At 35.1% G+C, this 16,410-nt stretch overlaps 1 long non-coding RNA gene across 1 annotated transcript; it reads right to left on the reverse strand.

The window, feature by feature from the left end:
* Positions 1–7,303: 7,303 nt before the first annotated feature.
* Positions 7,304–15,386, reverse strand: LOC134477885 (uncharacterized). Its single transcript, XR_010050143.1, has 2 exons — positions 14,952–15,386; positions 7,304–11,677 (listed from the first exon to the last, which is right to left on the reverse strand). It is a non-coding gene; the product is annotated as an uncharacterized LOC134477885 (long non-coding RNA).
* Positions 15,387–16,410: the final 1,024 nt, after the last annotated feature.

The following is a 16,410-nucleotide window of genomic DNA, read 5'->3' on the forward strand; positions in this document are numbered from 1 at the left end:
TACCCATTAGCCTCAAGCAGCCAGGGAGCATTGGAGTGCCACATGGGATGTACAGAAGGTCATCCCAGTGTACTCCTCCCACTTGAGGAGACTTTGAGTGCCACTAGGGACCTGGTAAGGCCTGCTTATGACTCTCATTCAACTGGGGAAACTCTTTGCAGTACAAACAGACATCCTCAACCCAGGAAGCAACTGAGACCTTGCATTCAGCCTTACGAGCAGAATGAAAGAAATTAACAAAAGGAAAAAGGAAAATGCAATCTCAAACTTCCTTGCCATCCCAAACAAGCAAAGGAGTATGTACAAAGAAAAAATTGTAAGCTGTACACCTGAAATTTGTGAAATGATAGCAACTGAAGTAAAGAAACAACTTTATGAAGTTGTAAAGGAACTCAGATCAGATAAAATTTCCCAGGTAAAAGAAGAAATGATAAGTGTAATAAAAGAAATGCTGAACACATCTAAAAAAGACAGAATAAAAAATTGATTAACACTGCAAAAAGATGGAAATCTTTAATGAACAATATAAGAAAGAAACAGAATGCATGAAACAGATTCAAAGAGATATCCAGCAAATCAAAAATTCCATCAAAAGTTGGAAAAACTGCATCAAAGAAAGTGAAGATAGACTTTTATACCTTGACGACAAGTTTGCAGCTAGTGAACAAGAAGGTAAGACATTTTAAAATAACAACAAATCAGGAAATAACAACTCAACAGGTGCAAAAGGATACAAAGAAAAACAATTTAAAATTGATAGGTGTAAAAAAAAAAAAGAAGGTGACAACACAAATTATATCAAGAATATTAACAAAGGTAATAGCCAAAGATGTCCCCAGCATGGGAAAGGAAACTGACATCCAGATAAGTGAAGCATATAGAACTCTAATTGGCCATAACCAAAGTAAATCTATACCCATACATATAATAATCAACATCCCAGAAATTCAACAAAAGAACAGAATATTAAAAGCTGTTAGAGGAAAGAGACAGATTACCCATAAAAGGAAGCCTATCAGGATCACAGCAGACTTCTCATCACAATGAAGTCAACAAGAGCATGAAGTGAAGTATTTCAAATCCTAATGGAAAATGATTTTCAAGCCAGATAGATGTACCCTGCAAAACTGTCCTTCAAAACTGATGGAGAAAAAAGATACTTCCACAGTAAAGAACAGCTGAAGAACTTCATGACTACCAAACCAACCCTGCAAAAATACTGAAAGACATTTTAGATAGACATAAAAGTAACTATGACTCCAAGAACACCAGCAGAAAAAAGCCACTAAGCAAAGCAAACAAACAGAGGGTAAAGGTAAAGTCCAATAGTAGAAAGATAACATAAAAAAAAAATAAGTCAAGATATATCAGTTACAACCATTAATGTAAATGGCCTTAATTTACCAATTAAAAGAAACAAACTGGCAGAATGGATCAAGAAACAACATCCCGCCATATACTGTGTAGTATAAACCCATCTAACTCAAAAGTAAATTCATAGACTGAAAGTCAAAAGATGGAAAACAATACTTTATGTAACAGGAACATCCCAACCCCCCCCCCCCAAAAAAAAAGCAGGGTAGCTATTCTGTTTGAAGAAAATGTTTACTTCAAATCAAGAATGATCAGAAAATATAAAGAAGGTCACTACATACTAGTTAGGGGAAAACCTTAAGGGGAAATGATAAGAATCCTAAACATATATGCACCAAATATGGGAGCACTCAGCTATTTAAAACAAACTAATAGAAATGAAAAATAAAATAAGTAATAACACAATATTATAACATTATAACATTATAATGGGATACATTAACACCTCTTTGACACAAAGAGACATCAGCTAGACACAAAGTCAGCAAAGAAATGACAGAACTGAATCAAACTTGTGAACAAATGTACCTAGTACACATACAAAGTGTTCCATCCAACAACATCAGAACATACATTCTTCTCAGCTGCATGCAGGACATTCTATAAAATAGACCATAAACTAAAGCATAGATTATGTTTAAGTAACTGCAAAAGACTCAAAATTATCCCATCCATATTATCTCATGAGTGGCATAAAAATAGAAATTAATGACGAAACTACAAAAAATCCATAAATGCATGGGAATTAAATAATATACTCTTGGGAAATCAATGGGTTTGAGAAGAATTTAAACAGTATCTACAAGCAAACAAAAATACAAATACAAGTTACCACAACCTGTGGAATGCAATGAAAGCAGTCCTCAGAGGGAAATTTATTGATGTGAATTCCCACATCAGGAAAACAGAGCAAATAAACAACCTGATACTACAGCACAAACGTCTGGAAAGAGAAGAGCAAGTCAAGCCCAAAGTCAAAAGAAGGGTGAAATTTATAAAGATCAGAGCAGAATTCAATGCAATAAAGACCAAAGAAACAGTACAAAGAATTAACAAATCATAGAGTTGGTTCTTTGAAAGAATGAATAAAATTTATAAGCCTGTAGCCAACCTTATTTAAAAAAGGAAAGAAAAAACACAAATGAGGGGCTGGGGATTTAGCTCAGCGGCAAAGCGCCTGCCTTTCAAGCAGGCAGTCGTGAGTTCGATCCCTGGTACCGATAAAAAGGAAAAAGACAAAAAAAAAAAAAAATGTATGCAAAATAAATGGAAAGGGTGAAATCACTACAGATCCTGTGGAAATACAGATCATCAGTACCTACTTCAAAAACCTTTACTCTCATAGGTTTTATAACACAAAGAAATGGACAGGTTCCTAAATACATGTGAATTACCAAAGTGATCAAGAAGATGTAAACCTGCTGAATAATCCAATTATAATTGATGAAATTAAAAATCTAATTAGAACGTTACCAATGAATAAAAGCCCAGGTGCTGATGGATTCACTGCAGAATTCTACATGAAATTCAAGGAAGACTTAATTCCAACACTCCTCAAACTCTTCAATTAAATTGAAAGGAAAGCAATTCTCCCTAACTCATTGCTGGAAGCACATATAACCCTAATATCAAAAATAGAAAAAGACCAAACCAAAAAAGAGGACCACTGGCCAATATCCCTAACGAACATATATGCAACAATCCTCAATAAAATACAGGCAAAGAGAATGCAGCAAATCATCAAAAACATTGTACACCATGACCAAGTGAGATGTATCCCAAGAATGCAAGGATAGTTCAACATACACAAATCAATAAATGTAATCCATCATATCAATAGACCCAAAGATGATAATCACATGATCATGTCAATAAATGCATAAAAAGCTTTTGATAAAGTCCAGCACTCATTCACAATAAGAACTCTACAGAGAATCCAAATAGATGGTTTTTACCTCAATCTGATAAAAGCCATCTATAGCAAACCAACGGCTAGCATCATATTAAATGGCCAAAAACTGAAAGCTTTCACAGGAAAATCAGGAACAAGACAAGGATGTCCATTATCACTACTCCTATTCAATATAGCTCTGAAAATATTAGCCTGAGCAATTAGACAAGAGGGAGAAATGAAGAATTAGGAAAGCAAATGTTAAATTATCATTATTTGCAGATGACAAGATACTCTACATAGCAGACTCCTAAAACTCAATTGGAAGACTTCTAGGTATAATAACCAAATTCAGTAATGCAGCTGGATACAAAGCCATTATTCAAAAATCAATAGCTTTCTGGTACACAATGCACTCACTGAGAAGAAATAAGAGAAACCACATCCTTTACAATAGAATCCCCAAAAATGAAATACATGGAAATCAAGGTAATACAGGAAGTAAAAGACCTATTCACTGAAAATTACCATACTCTGAAAAAAGAAATAAAAGAGGATCTCTGAAAATGGAAAGACATTCCTTGTTCATGGACAGGAAGAAAAGACATTGTGAAAATGGCCATTCTCTCAAACTTGTTATACAGATTTGATGCAATTCTAATCAAAATATCATTAGTATAACTCACAGACCTATAGAAATCATTGTTAAAATTCATCTGGAACCAGAAGAGACCTAGAATAGTAAAGGCAATTCTGAGTAACAAAAATAAGGCAAGAAGCATCACAATCTCTGACTAAAAAGCTAATGTGGTAAAATGAGCATTATACAGGTATAAAAACAGACCTGAAGATCAATGGAATAGATTAGAAGATATGGCACAAGTACAAATATACTCAGCCATCTTATCTTTGGCAAAGGGACCAAACATATTACGGGAAGAAAGATAGCCTCTTTATAAATGATGCTGGAAAAACTAGCATCTTATCTTTGGCAAAGGGACCAAACATATTACGGGAAGAAAGATAGCCTCTTTATAAATGATGCTGGAAAAACTGGCTTTCCTTCTGCCATAAACTAAAACTAGCCCTGTACCTATCATCGTGCACTAAACTAAAGTAAAAATGAATCAAAGATCTAAATATTAAAACAGAAACATTACATATACCAGAAGACAAAGCAGGTAGAAATCTTGAAGGCATTGGGTAAGCAGAAAATTCATGAACAAAAATCAAGCTACACAGAAAATATTTCCCAAAATCACAACTGGGATTTCATCTTATAAAATTTTTTGCATGTCAAAAGACATCTCCAACAGAGTGAAAAGAAAACCCATGGATTGGAAAAAATCTTGGTCAACTCTCCCTTAGACAAAGGACTTCTATTTAGAACATATAAAGGAGTAAAAAAAAAATTAGACCCCCAAAATTCAAAGACCCAATCCAAAAATGAGAATCTTAGATGAATACACACTTCTCAGATGAAGAAATACAAATGGAAAATGAATACATGAACAAATATTCAGCATGATTAATAATTAGAGAAATGCAAATTAAGACCACAGTGAGATCCCATCTCCAGCAAAATAGCCAGGATCAAGAAAACTACCAACAACAAGTTCTGGAGAGGCTGTGGGGATAAAGGAACTCTTCTGCACTGTTTGTGGGACTGTACGCTGGTGCAGCCATTGTGGAAATCAGTCTGGAGTTTCCTCAAAAAGTTGGATTGGAAGTCCCATTTGACCCTGGTATTCCACTGGGCATATTTTCAGAAAAACTGAAAATATATCACAGTGATATATGTGCACCAGTGTTTATAGCAGCACAATTTGTAATAGCCAAATGTTGCAAACAACCCAAATGATCATCAACTGATGAATGGATAAAAAAGATTTGGTATTTTTATATAATGGAGTACTACTCAGCTTTAAGGAAGGATTGCATTGAGACTTTTATAGATAAAGAGATGTGACTTGAGACCATATTCATAAGTGCAATAAATCAAACTCACATGTGTAAATATTGTATCATCTCCCTAGCGTAAGAAACTGAAAGAGTAAAAAAGATATAAAATCTTCAGTAAATATTGTGAAAGGTTAAGAAACGACTCAAAGGAAAAAAAATAATTCAGATAGGGAAAAGGAGAAAAAAGGAAGAGAAAAGAAAAAGATGCAAATTTGTATATCTGTATACTTAAGATTACTAAGATGATTGTCCTAATAATTCTATCAGTTCTTAGAATTTAGGATTAGATCAGTTTTACGTGCTTATATTTTGTAGTCTGAGTAACTCTTTTGAAAGTAACTATGTAAATTAACAACCTTATTTATGTTCCTACCACCTTGTTTTGAAAGGCTATATTGTTATTGTTTAGGGCTCTTTGTTATTGTTATTTGTTTGTGTCTTTTGTTTCTTGTTTTTCTTGTATTTTGTTTTGTTTTGATTTCCCCTCCAACACTGAAGAAAATGAGACTTATGGTAGTCATTACTGAATCTCTATCATCTTGTTTTGAAGTCCAGTAATGCCTTTTTTCTTTGTTGTGGTTGGTTTTAGACTGTTTTCTATTATTTGACTTCAATATATGGGAAGATATGGACAACAATTTTGAAGAGAACAAGAGACAGAATGGTAACCATGGTTGATTTTTCTATTGTCTTGTTTTGAAGGACTCTAATGCTTTCATTCTTTTGATCAGTTGTATACTATTTTGTTTTGTTCGAATTTATTGTATGTGAAGATATGGGCAACTATTTCAAAGTTAAAAAAAGATATTATGGTAGTCACTGTTGATTTCCTCTTGTCTTGTTTTGAAGTCCTGTGATGCTTGCATCATTTTGGTCTGATCTACTTCGTTTTGTTTTATTCTCTTTAACATATTAATTTTAAAGATATGTATTTTAAAAAATCAGTCTCATCATATAAGACCCCTAGTCTTCTTGAACATAATTCCAGAGTAGAGAAATATGTGATATAAATAATAAAGCAGCAAATTGTGCAATAGATGGTATAATAACTTCTACAAAAAATTAAATACAGTTGGGGGCCCAGCAGGGCTTGGGCAGTTAGTTACAGATTCTAATATTTAAAAGGACAGGCAGGGAAAGTACCATAGAGAGGGATGTGGGAGTCAGTCCTGTGGATAACTGGGGAAAGGGTTCCAGGAAGAGGCAAAAAGGTGTTACATTTTGAATCTAGAATGTTCTCTAGAACTTGTGCTTAGAGATGGGGGCTTTTGGAAAGTGACTGGATACCACGTGCTCTGCTCATCACTGGATTCAATCACAGATGAGTTCAGTAGATGAGTCCCCCCTTAGAAGACGGGACTTGATTAGAAATGAGTCACTGGGAGCGTGACCTGAAGGATATAATTTTTGTCCCTGGGTCTTCCATTTATTCTTCTTGGGCTGCAATGATGTGAGCTGCTTTGTTACACTCAGATCCTTCACTAAGTCATTTCTGTCCTGGATCTAGCTGAGCTAGGACTATAACCATAAGTTAAAGTAAACCTGTCCTCTTTTAACTTTTGTCGGTCAGGTAGTTTGTCTCAGCAGTAAAAAAGGTGACACAGACAGAAGAATAAAAAGGTTTGAGGGAGGGTAGAGATACAGCACGATGCAAAGGAGGTGAGACTCAGCCAAGACAGTGGTCAGGCTTGTTGTAGAGTTTCTAAGGATTTCTTTTGCCCCTGACCATCTCTTCTTTTTCAGTGTCTATCTGTTCTATGATGTCCTAGCAAATTAAATGGGAAAATTAATATACCATAAGTTTCTTCATCAAATGCATTACCCAAATGCTAGCAAGTTGAACCAAGGATCATATTGAAAAAGGATTCAGAAGAAGGAATGGTGACTTGAAAAGAAGAGGAAAAATAATGGCTGTAGATAGGCACTCAGACACACGGCTAAGTCCTATGAGGGAAACCTGCACAGGAAGCTGAAGGGGGAAAGTGGTCCAAGGTGCTTTTCAGATGGAGAAGAGAGACTAGGTGACCCAAGGAGAGAAAAAATTCCATTAAAGGAGCTCAGAGAAAGACAAAAATGTAAATCTAGTGTTTGTTTTGTGACAACTAGGCAGAAACAAATTTTATTTCAATATAGGCATTATAACGCAACACTAAAAATTCCATCAGCTTGTAATTCTTCAAAAAGTTTTGATTGCTATAACTTTGAGTACTTACTTCTTAGGTTTTAGAGATATGAGAAATACAAACAAAAAATCACAACATTTTAAATCAACTAATTACTTTCATTTCTAATTAAATTCTCATCTTGACACTCCAGTTAGGTGTCACTGATCTCACCTTGCAGAAACAAGCCCACAAGGATTAAATTTACTTAAACATAGATAGATGCAGGAGCAGATTTACTTTGAAAATAGACCACGTAATGACATTTCATTCCACGATTGACTATGTTATATACAACTCTGATCTTCTAAGATTATCATAGGGCTTAAGTACGCTTTTCATTTAATGACATTGTAACAGGTAACGTTCTATAGTGGCATGATAAGCCGGAAAGTATACATTTTGTTAGTATTACACCATAACACATTGTTTACGTGTTTGTGACAATGTTAGCATAAACAAATCTAGAGCCATGCAGTATTGTGAATGTATACCATATTCATAAGATTACAGTACATAATACTTGGCAATAAATGATATGTCACTGATTTATGTATTCCTAGACTATATTTTTATCATTATTCCAAAGCATACTTCTACTGAATGAACAAGTTCACTATAAAACGGTATGCTGCTTTAAACTATCAGCAGCCTTGTCCATCTTATCCTCATTTACGTCATCTTTTGATTCCTTCAAGAGATCAAGTCTAGTGATTGCCATAAACCCTGAAGTGTAGTCTAAGCAGACTTTGCACAATCACAAAATGGACTATACAATTATTTCCCAGAAAGTAGCCACACTAAGTTCCACCCAGCAGTTTACACACATATACATTACCCAGTCATATGTATGTATACACCATGCACACGCATCATTTCTACATGAAAATGCAAACGTATGTTATCTTCAAGTGGACAATATCTTAGTCTTCTAACCATTACTATATTAACATGAAATGCAGAGGCAGAGAATGAAAGTGGTCTGTGCTTGGGAGTTCTCCATGTTAGCTGCTATGACTGTATCCCAAATTGATTTGAAGAGACTGTTTTCACAGCCAGAGATTCGTGTTCAGATCTTAACTCTACTTCTTTCTTGTTGTGACATTGCCCAGTACCATACCTCTCTATATGTTAGACTTTCCATGTGTGGTGCATGATATTTAATCAGTTGCCTAATGACCAAAAATTCTATTATCATATATATATATATATATATATATATATATACACACTTTTTCATTATAACTTAGCAGTTTTGTCATACAGAGACATACTGTCTTTGGATCTGCACCTGGCCTGTGACTCTTTACAAAAATTACATGTACTATCAATGATATTATGCGAATGGTCTTGTACATTCTGCTTTTACCTTAAAGGAACATGTTGTGAACAGTCCCAGGTTTGTACCAAGAGAAGTAAAGTGTCAGATATTTGAAAAAGATATCTTGGGCTTTCTGGTTCACCTAACACTATAGCTTCATGAAGTTGCATTTGTGATCGCAGGAAAAAATCAGAAAGAAATTGCTCAGTATTTCAATAACACAATAAATAATAAATGATTATTGCTTTGTCCTCTTTGTTTGAGGTTATAGATTGTTTTTATGCAGTTACTCTGTCATATGGTTGTTTGATAGTTAAATAAATTAATACATGTAGAATGCTTTGAACTGAGGACGAAGGATATAGCTCAGCTGCACAGCACCTGCTGGCAAGTGTGAGCCAGAATGTATGCATTTTGTTATTGGTGTGATGAGTCTGATTGTCAGTATCAAAAAAAAAAAAAAAACAACAACAACAAAAAGAAAGCTGAAAGTGCTTTGAATTGAGTGCCTGGAATGCAGTAGTTCCTCAGTAAACACAAGTCACATGTTTAATTGTATTTTTTGTATGCCCAGCAAGATAGATTATGCTAGTATTTGCTATGCTATGCTAGCAAGATAATTTGCTAGCATTCAGAGCTTGTGGCTTTTCACTATTGCTTATTCTATTGGAATGGGTTTAACTGATATAATATATATATATATATATAACTTGCTATATATTTGAGTGTTCTCCAGCTAAATTTTTGAGATATATGTGTAGGTTTGGATTGATATTGGACACACAACTATTTAAATATGAATTTTGATATAACTTTCAGTTAAATCATGTCTGCTTAGTAACGAATCCTGATTTATAAGTGTTTCCTATTAATTTTTCATATAGTTCTCATGTCTTTTGAAAACACATTAATAGGTTTTACTTAGGTAAGACTAACAAAGAAAACATATTTTTCTTGTTACTCACTTTAGTTTGAATCAAGTGGAAAACCCATGCAATGTCTTACAAAAGATTAAAGATATTGATGATTTTTAGGAAAAGTTGCCTAGAAAGGTTTTCCCCTTATAAACTGATGATTGCTAATTCATTAGTTTCGCTGAATACTCTTTGTTTGAATCAATAGTGTTCAGTATTGGCATAGCGAACTAAAAAGTATGTATTTTGCTAATATTCAGAAAATTAAACAGTTTATTTAAGCAATTCAAAAATTAAAGTTGATGTGGATTTTTATGCATTCATTAGGTATTTACTCAGCACCAAATTTTAGACATGGTGGTAAAAAACACAAAATTTCTGCTCCTGTGTTAGTTATGTTTTTATGGAAAGATAGATAATCAATATGTAAAGAGGAAAGTGAGACAACTGTAGGTAGAAAATGTAGTGAAGAACAGACTGTACAGCAATAGGATGCATTGATGAGGATGTGCTAATAAGACTGCTGAATGGAGCGTGGGTGGTGAAGGAATTAGAGGAATCCTGTCACTGATTTTGCATGTAGGTGGGATGATTATGCTCTGAGAATAAAAGGAATCTGTCTTATTAATGAAAACAGACTCCAGTAAAGAAGTAAATGAAAATCAAATTTAGGCCTGTTAATTTTAAGATACCTTTGCGATAACAACAGGAGACACACTGACCACTCTCTATTGTTCAGAGGAGAATTTAATCTGGATATCTACATTTTTTGTGTCACCATGGGCCACAAGAAGGAAGCACAGAGATGTTTTCTGGATGCAGTCAAGTTGCTATCTTGAATTCCATCTCCATATTGGAGAACCACAGCATTAAGACCCGGGGATTTGGAAAATTCTAACTTCCTTCAAGAACAGAATAAAATGTTCAAAAGCCTTCCAATCTCATAGTTATCCCTTCCAAGAGCATTGTCTGGCATCACATGACCCATCACTTGATTTTTGACAGCATTCTATATCTTTTTCAACCACTGAATGCCATTGTCCTCTCAGTAAAACACCTGCATAAATATATAGAATATATTTGTGCCCTCAACTTTACCCATTACTGTTGTGTGGTTTTCTAAAGGGATTGTAAACATCACAAAGAAGAGCTTGGTTTTCTTTGCTCTAAATCATCATCATCATCATCATCATCACTGTTCAAAACTGCCCATTTCCTTCACACAGTTATCTGAACTCCTCTCCGTGGCAAGTAGGAGCATAAGTTGAGATCCTGAAGTGAAGCATGGGTGTGAAGTGTGAGGAGTGATGTAGGTTAGGGATTACTTTAGTGTATTTGGGGTTAGACAATGAATGGAGAGCTGAGAGAAAGGTCTTGAAATGCCATGTTGATGCCACAGGTATTTCCTTGTCCTAGTTATATAAATAAATATTTATAAAACAATAGTTTCTCTATCCACAAACTCTATTTTATCTCTACATCTATTGCATCAAAATAGTTCCTCAAATTATTACATAGCACATTTAAGAAGCAAAGGGTGAACATCAAAAGAAGATAGTCTCTAGAAACTCACAGTATGAGGTTGGCGAAGGGAGTTAGATAGACCAAAGCACAGGGGAAAATTTTAGATTGGAAGTAGAATGTAGACCAGAGACAAGTATTCTGGGTTTGAGTATGCATAGTGCAATATGAACCTGAAAAAGACCATCTTAGCCTCTTGGTGAAGTCATAAGGTCTTTCTGAGTGGCATCCATGGCTTTGTGCAGGCATGGTCTGCGCTGAGCTCAGAGAGATTCAACATCACTCTGGTTTTCTTTCTTATCTTCTTCTTGCTCTTGTGTCCTAGTCCATTTGAGCTTCTGTGCTGGTGGAAGAGCACTATCACTGCAGAGAAAAGAGGCATTGAGGCAGGCTGATCTGAGGTTACCATTAGAAGAACGGCATTTCTTTATGAGTGAAGGCTTTGTCTCCAAGAACAGAAGATTTATCCGAAGCTGTCAAATATGATTGCCGTTTCCTGATCCTCCAGATTTATGTGAAAACACAATAGTTCCTTTTTTAAATAGAAAAACAATAGTTTTAGAAATGCTTTTTAAAGGACTTAGTATAGGTGATGTCATTAGTTTATTAATAATGAATGTGGTGACTTTGAAGCAGAACAAAGAGATGATGTAAACGGATAAAATTTGCCTCGTTGGACTATGAGCTGTGTGAATCTATAATTTGGGTTCTGGGTAAGGGATTGGTAGTGTTTTATAATGATCAGGAAGAATGCATCTGGCAGGGGATTGTCTTGCATTAGCAGAAGTCTCTTGGGGGTAAAATGGCAGATAAGATTATTAAAATCAATGCTGTGGAGGAAAATAAATGAAAGCTAGAAAAATGCTAGTAGGAAGAAATATCATTAAATGTAAAGAATATACAAGTGACAACATACTGAACATATTTTCTTTCTTTGTATGAAAGAATAAAGAGTAACATAATGTTCCTTAATTTTCAGAAGAGTTCATATAATAATTTCCCATTATAAGTTCAATGTAGAAATGTGTTGTGATAGCCTAGATAGCTAAACTTTCTTTACAGTGTATAATCATGCTATTCCAGTAGTACCCCAGAGATACTTTCTTTACCTGAATAAAATTTTAATGAAGCATTAGATTGAGTCACAAATCACATTCTGTCCAAACTTGTGATTGACCAAAAATCTAAGATTAACAGCAAATACTAAAATAACAGAACTAGGACTGAAAATGATATGAACAAACTAAAAGGAAGCCTTAAAACCAGTGAGATAAATTGTAGCAGTGATAAACATAATGATCTGCAGTTAACTTTAGAAAGTCAGCTGCCTAAGTGAAGACTGAGTCAGCCAGACTTTAAACAGTGGGAGTTAAGTAACTACAAATTTAGTGAGAGCCAGCAGACTCACCCATCTGTGAAAATAAGGCCATCTGATCTTAGGCTGCACAAACAAAAGCATAATATGCTAATAAATCAAAACAGTCTATTAAATTCTTAACTATGTAGCTGACAACCATACCTGGAGCATTATATCCTGTTCAGGTGCTATGTTGGTTTGAGTACAGGACAGTAGGATTGTAGAAGTTTTATTATGAAAGGCAAAAATAAAGATGATTGCTTAGTTCATGAGGGAGATAGAGACTTGAGATTACAAAAGAGAGTCATTCAATTATATTTGGATTCACAATATAATACCAGAAAAGTTGTTAACAGATAAATACAGATTATAGAGAAGCTCTTGTAATAATTTCAGCTGTCCCATGATGTTGTTGGTTGGCTCATATGTTTGTGAGATTTTCTTCTGTGGAATGTTTAAACCAACTTTAATGGTAAATCAGAAATGTCAGAAACATGACATGCTTAGCCCAGAAGGCTGTAGACAATGAGAAAAGCCATCCTGTGAGAGAGGAGCTGGCAGGGCCATAGGCGTGAGGCTATCCAAGAAATGTAAACATATAGCTAGAGGACTTGATGTTTGCCCTGCTGGGATTTGGTCTTGCTTTGGTTCTCTTGCTTTCAATCTCCGTACTCCTTGCTTTCAGAATGGGAATGCTTTTCTGCTGCTAATGTACCATGGAATTACATAATTTGCTTCTGATATTTTACAGAGAGTCACAGCTAAGAGTTTACAATGATGCCTTGGAAGGGATGTGAATTTGTACTTTGACAAATTCTGAATCCACTGAGACTTTGGGGAAGGTACTATTTTGTTTTCACTTGTATGCATGAATTTTGTATTATGGTAAGTAGAATTATTAACTTGTGTTTTTTATTTAGGCTAACAATAGTTTAAGGAGATAGATTTGGGTATCAAATTGACAAGGAAAAATATGACAGTTAAGCATAATTTTTAACTTGATTGTCTTGAGAATCTCCTGTGAAATTACTGAAGCACACTTGAGGGTGTGTCTGGATGGGTCAGGAAGGGTGACTCTGTGCTCTGTATCTGGTCTCTTACCCCTTTCTCTAGCACTGTCCCCTTCTATGCTTTCCTGTCAGCATGAACTGAGCAACTTGCTTCTGCCACACCATTCTACCATTCTGATTCTGCCTTAGAAACGACTGGCCATGAACTCAAACCTCGGAAACCATGAGTCAAACTAAATGTCTCTTCTTTTAAATTATGTATGATGCATATTGTGCCCCATTGATATAAGAGCGGACCAATACATTCAGGTTGAATTGTTTCTATACAACAGTGTGACAAAGAGATTCTACCACTGTGTAGAGCTAACTCACACTATATATGAAAGATAACTTGGAATTTTGAAACATTCCCTCCATCTCAGACAGTGTACGATTCTATTCTTTACCCTTGATTATACAGCTGCCATATTCAGTTAAATTATAGCTATGTACCTAAAGAGAAGAGTTATTGTGCATGCATGTGTGCATGCTTGTGTCTGTATGCAAGTGTAAATATAAGTGTAAATATGTATAGATGTTCGTACAAACACAAACACTTGATAAAGCTTGCTTTTTCTGAATTCTGTAACATTTCTCTACAGTTCTGTGAATAAAATCCTTGAGCACAGTTGGTGCCACTCTTCTCACTGGATATATGTGCAAAAGAAAACTGAGCTTAATGGCAAGGTGACACATAAACAAAACAGGAAAACAGGAAGTGAAGAACCAGAGCTAGAAATAATGAACTTAATATCAATTGAAACCTCACAACATGGAAATTATCCTATGTAACTTTTACCTATGCGACTTTCATAAGAATATATTCTTTCAAATACAACACTGCAGGAAATGAGCATATCCTGAGATGGAGACTCCTAGCCATTGTGTATTACATTTCAAGCCAAACAATTTCATTGTAACTTCTGGGGGGAAAAAACACATCTTTTTTCCCATAAAAATATAAAATATTTTCAAAGAAAGCACCTCAAAAAGAAGGAATAATCCTTCCTTCATTTCTGGAGAATTCCATGAGATTTTATATCTTTTGTGATTTTGGCAGAGGTAAGGCTTTTTTCCTATATAGCTGCAATTTCAACCTTCTGAACATTAAACAGATATAAATTATCTACAAGGCTAAAAAGTCTTTGATTAACAAGCTAGGGAATTGCAGGTATTAAAATTGCCCCCCAGAGGGAGCCCATATCGTTCCATGAATGCATTAGACATCTACTTTGAATTACAAAGAAAAATTAATTAAAAAGTATATGTTTATAAGTAATGTGTGTTCCCTTGAGTTCATTCTAAAAGCCACATATGTGCAGAATCTAATAAAAATTAAATTACATTAGCTGCATATTTTACTTAAGCAACATAAGGAAAAAGATAAAAACTGGTGATACCTAATGTCTCGTTCAAGAAAGCTTCTTCAGTGCCCCAACAGATCTGAATGAATTTTAATACTCAGCGTTCACTGGAGAATTCTGCGTGCAGCTGAAAATACGACTGTGGTTACCTTACAAAAGGGTGATCCAGAGTCGCTGTGAACAGCCCTGCTTCTAATCTATCTGCTGTCCTCTAAATTATTCTGTCCATGTCCACATGGGCTCTGCAGAGTTGGTGGTGATAGAAAGATTCAGCAGTCTCGATTTACAAGGTGTCATCTATGCTGGGAACGAGCAGGCAGCACTGCTGATTGCTGAACATTTTAACACACTCAACCTCAGGCACAGCCTTCCCATCCATCTGATCTTTCAGACGATGTGGCCTTAGCTTCTCTAGATCTGTGCAAGTCTAGAAGCAATAAAAATGTTATGACATCCAACACTTTCCCATATTTTGTTTATTCCATAGATATCTAATTTCATTCATTTTTGTGCCTTCTCCACCCCTCCCTGTGCTTTTTCCCCATTCAGTTACCATGGAAACAATTTCCCTGGTAGGGGAGGAGCCTAAAGGCATCCAGGAGTGTGAAGCAAAGTCAATTTATATTATGGTTTTGTGAAATATTGGGAGTTTGTAATGGTTGTTATCGCCACATATGGTAAATCAATGTTTCTCTAGAGCAAATTTCTAAATATTGATATGAGGATGGAAGTGAGAGAATTATATAGAACCAGACAGCTCAGCTACTTGCATGGCAACCTTTCAGGTTGACATTTCAATTTTCATTTGCATGCCCAAATAAAATACAAAAGAGAAAAAAGTACTATTTATTAGTTAAAATCTATTTTAAATTCTTTAAAGGCGTCAATTAAACACTAACAGAAGCATATAGTTGTTTCAGTGATACAAATTAAAAAGTGCTAGCTGAACACTTATAAAGCTGCCTGGGAGTATAAACCTGCAATTTTTTACATATATCTTATAGATAGCACTGTAGTTATGCCATCCTTATGCTCACTATCATTGTGCTAAGTCAACTGGTATTTGGACAACCATGTGAATGCAATAAGTACAAGTTTTAAAAGATTGTCAAAATATGTGCACCTCACCCAAACAAGTAAGGTGGTGACACTTTCAGATTTTGAAGTAACCTGGTTTGTCCTCCTTGTCAAAACCAAAATTTGTTTATTTGGTTTTTCTCATAGCTGATCTGCTCTCTGTTTTCTCTCAAAGAGCCGTGAATGATGAGACGACAAAATATTGGATTATTTGTGCTCTCGAAACAGATGCCACCTGAGTTGTGACAGGTATTTTAAGTATAATCTTCTGCATTCACTTAACACTCTCATTTGAAAATTTTCAAACCTTGGGCATATTCTCGTTCATTTACCACCAAAACGAAATGCTTCTTGGGCATGAAGAGACAGCTGGGAATAAAACAGGACCAGTGAATGCAGGTGTGTACCGGGAAGGGAA

The sequence above is a fragment of the Cavia porcellus genome, unplaced genomic scaffold (genome assembly GCF_034190915.1).
Source record: "Cavia porcellus strain 051 isolate PalLab524CR breed Dunkin Hartley unplaced genomic scaffold, mCavPor4.1 scaffold_10, whole genome shotgun sequence".
NCBI lineage: Eukaryota > Metazoa > Chordata > Mammalia > Rodentia > Caviidae > Cavia > Cavia porcellus.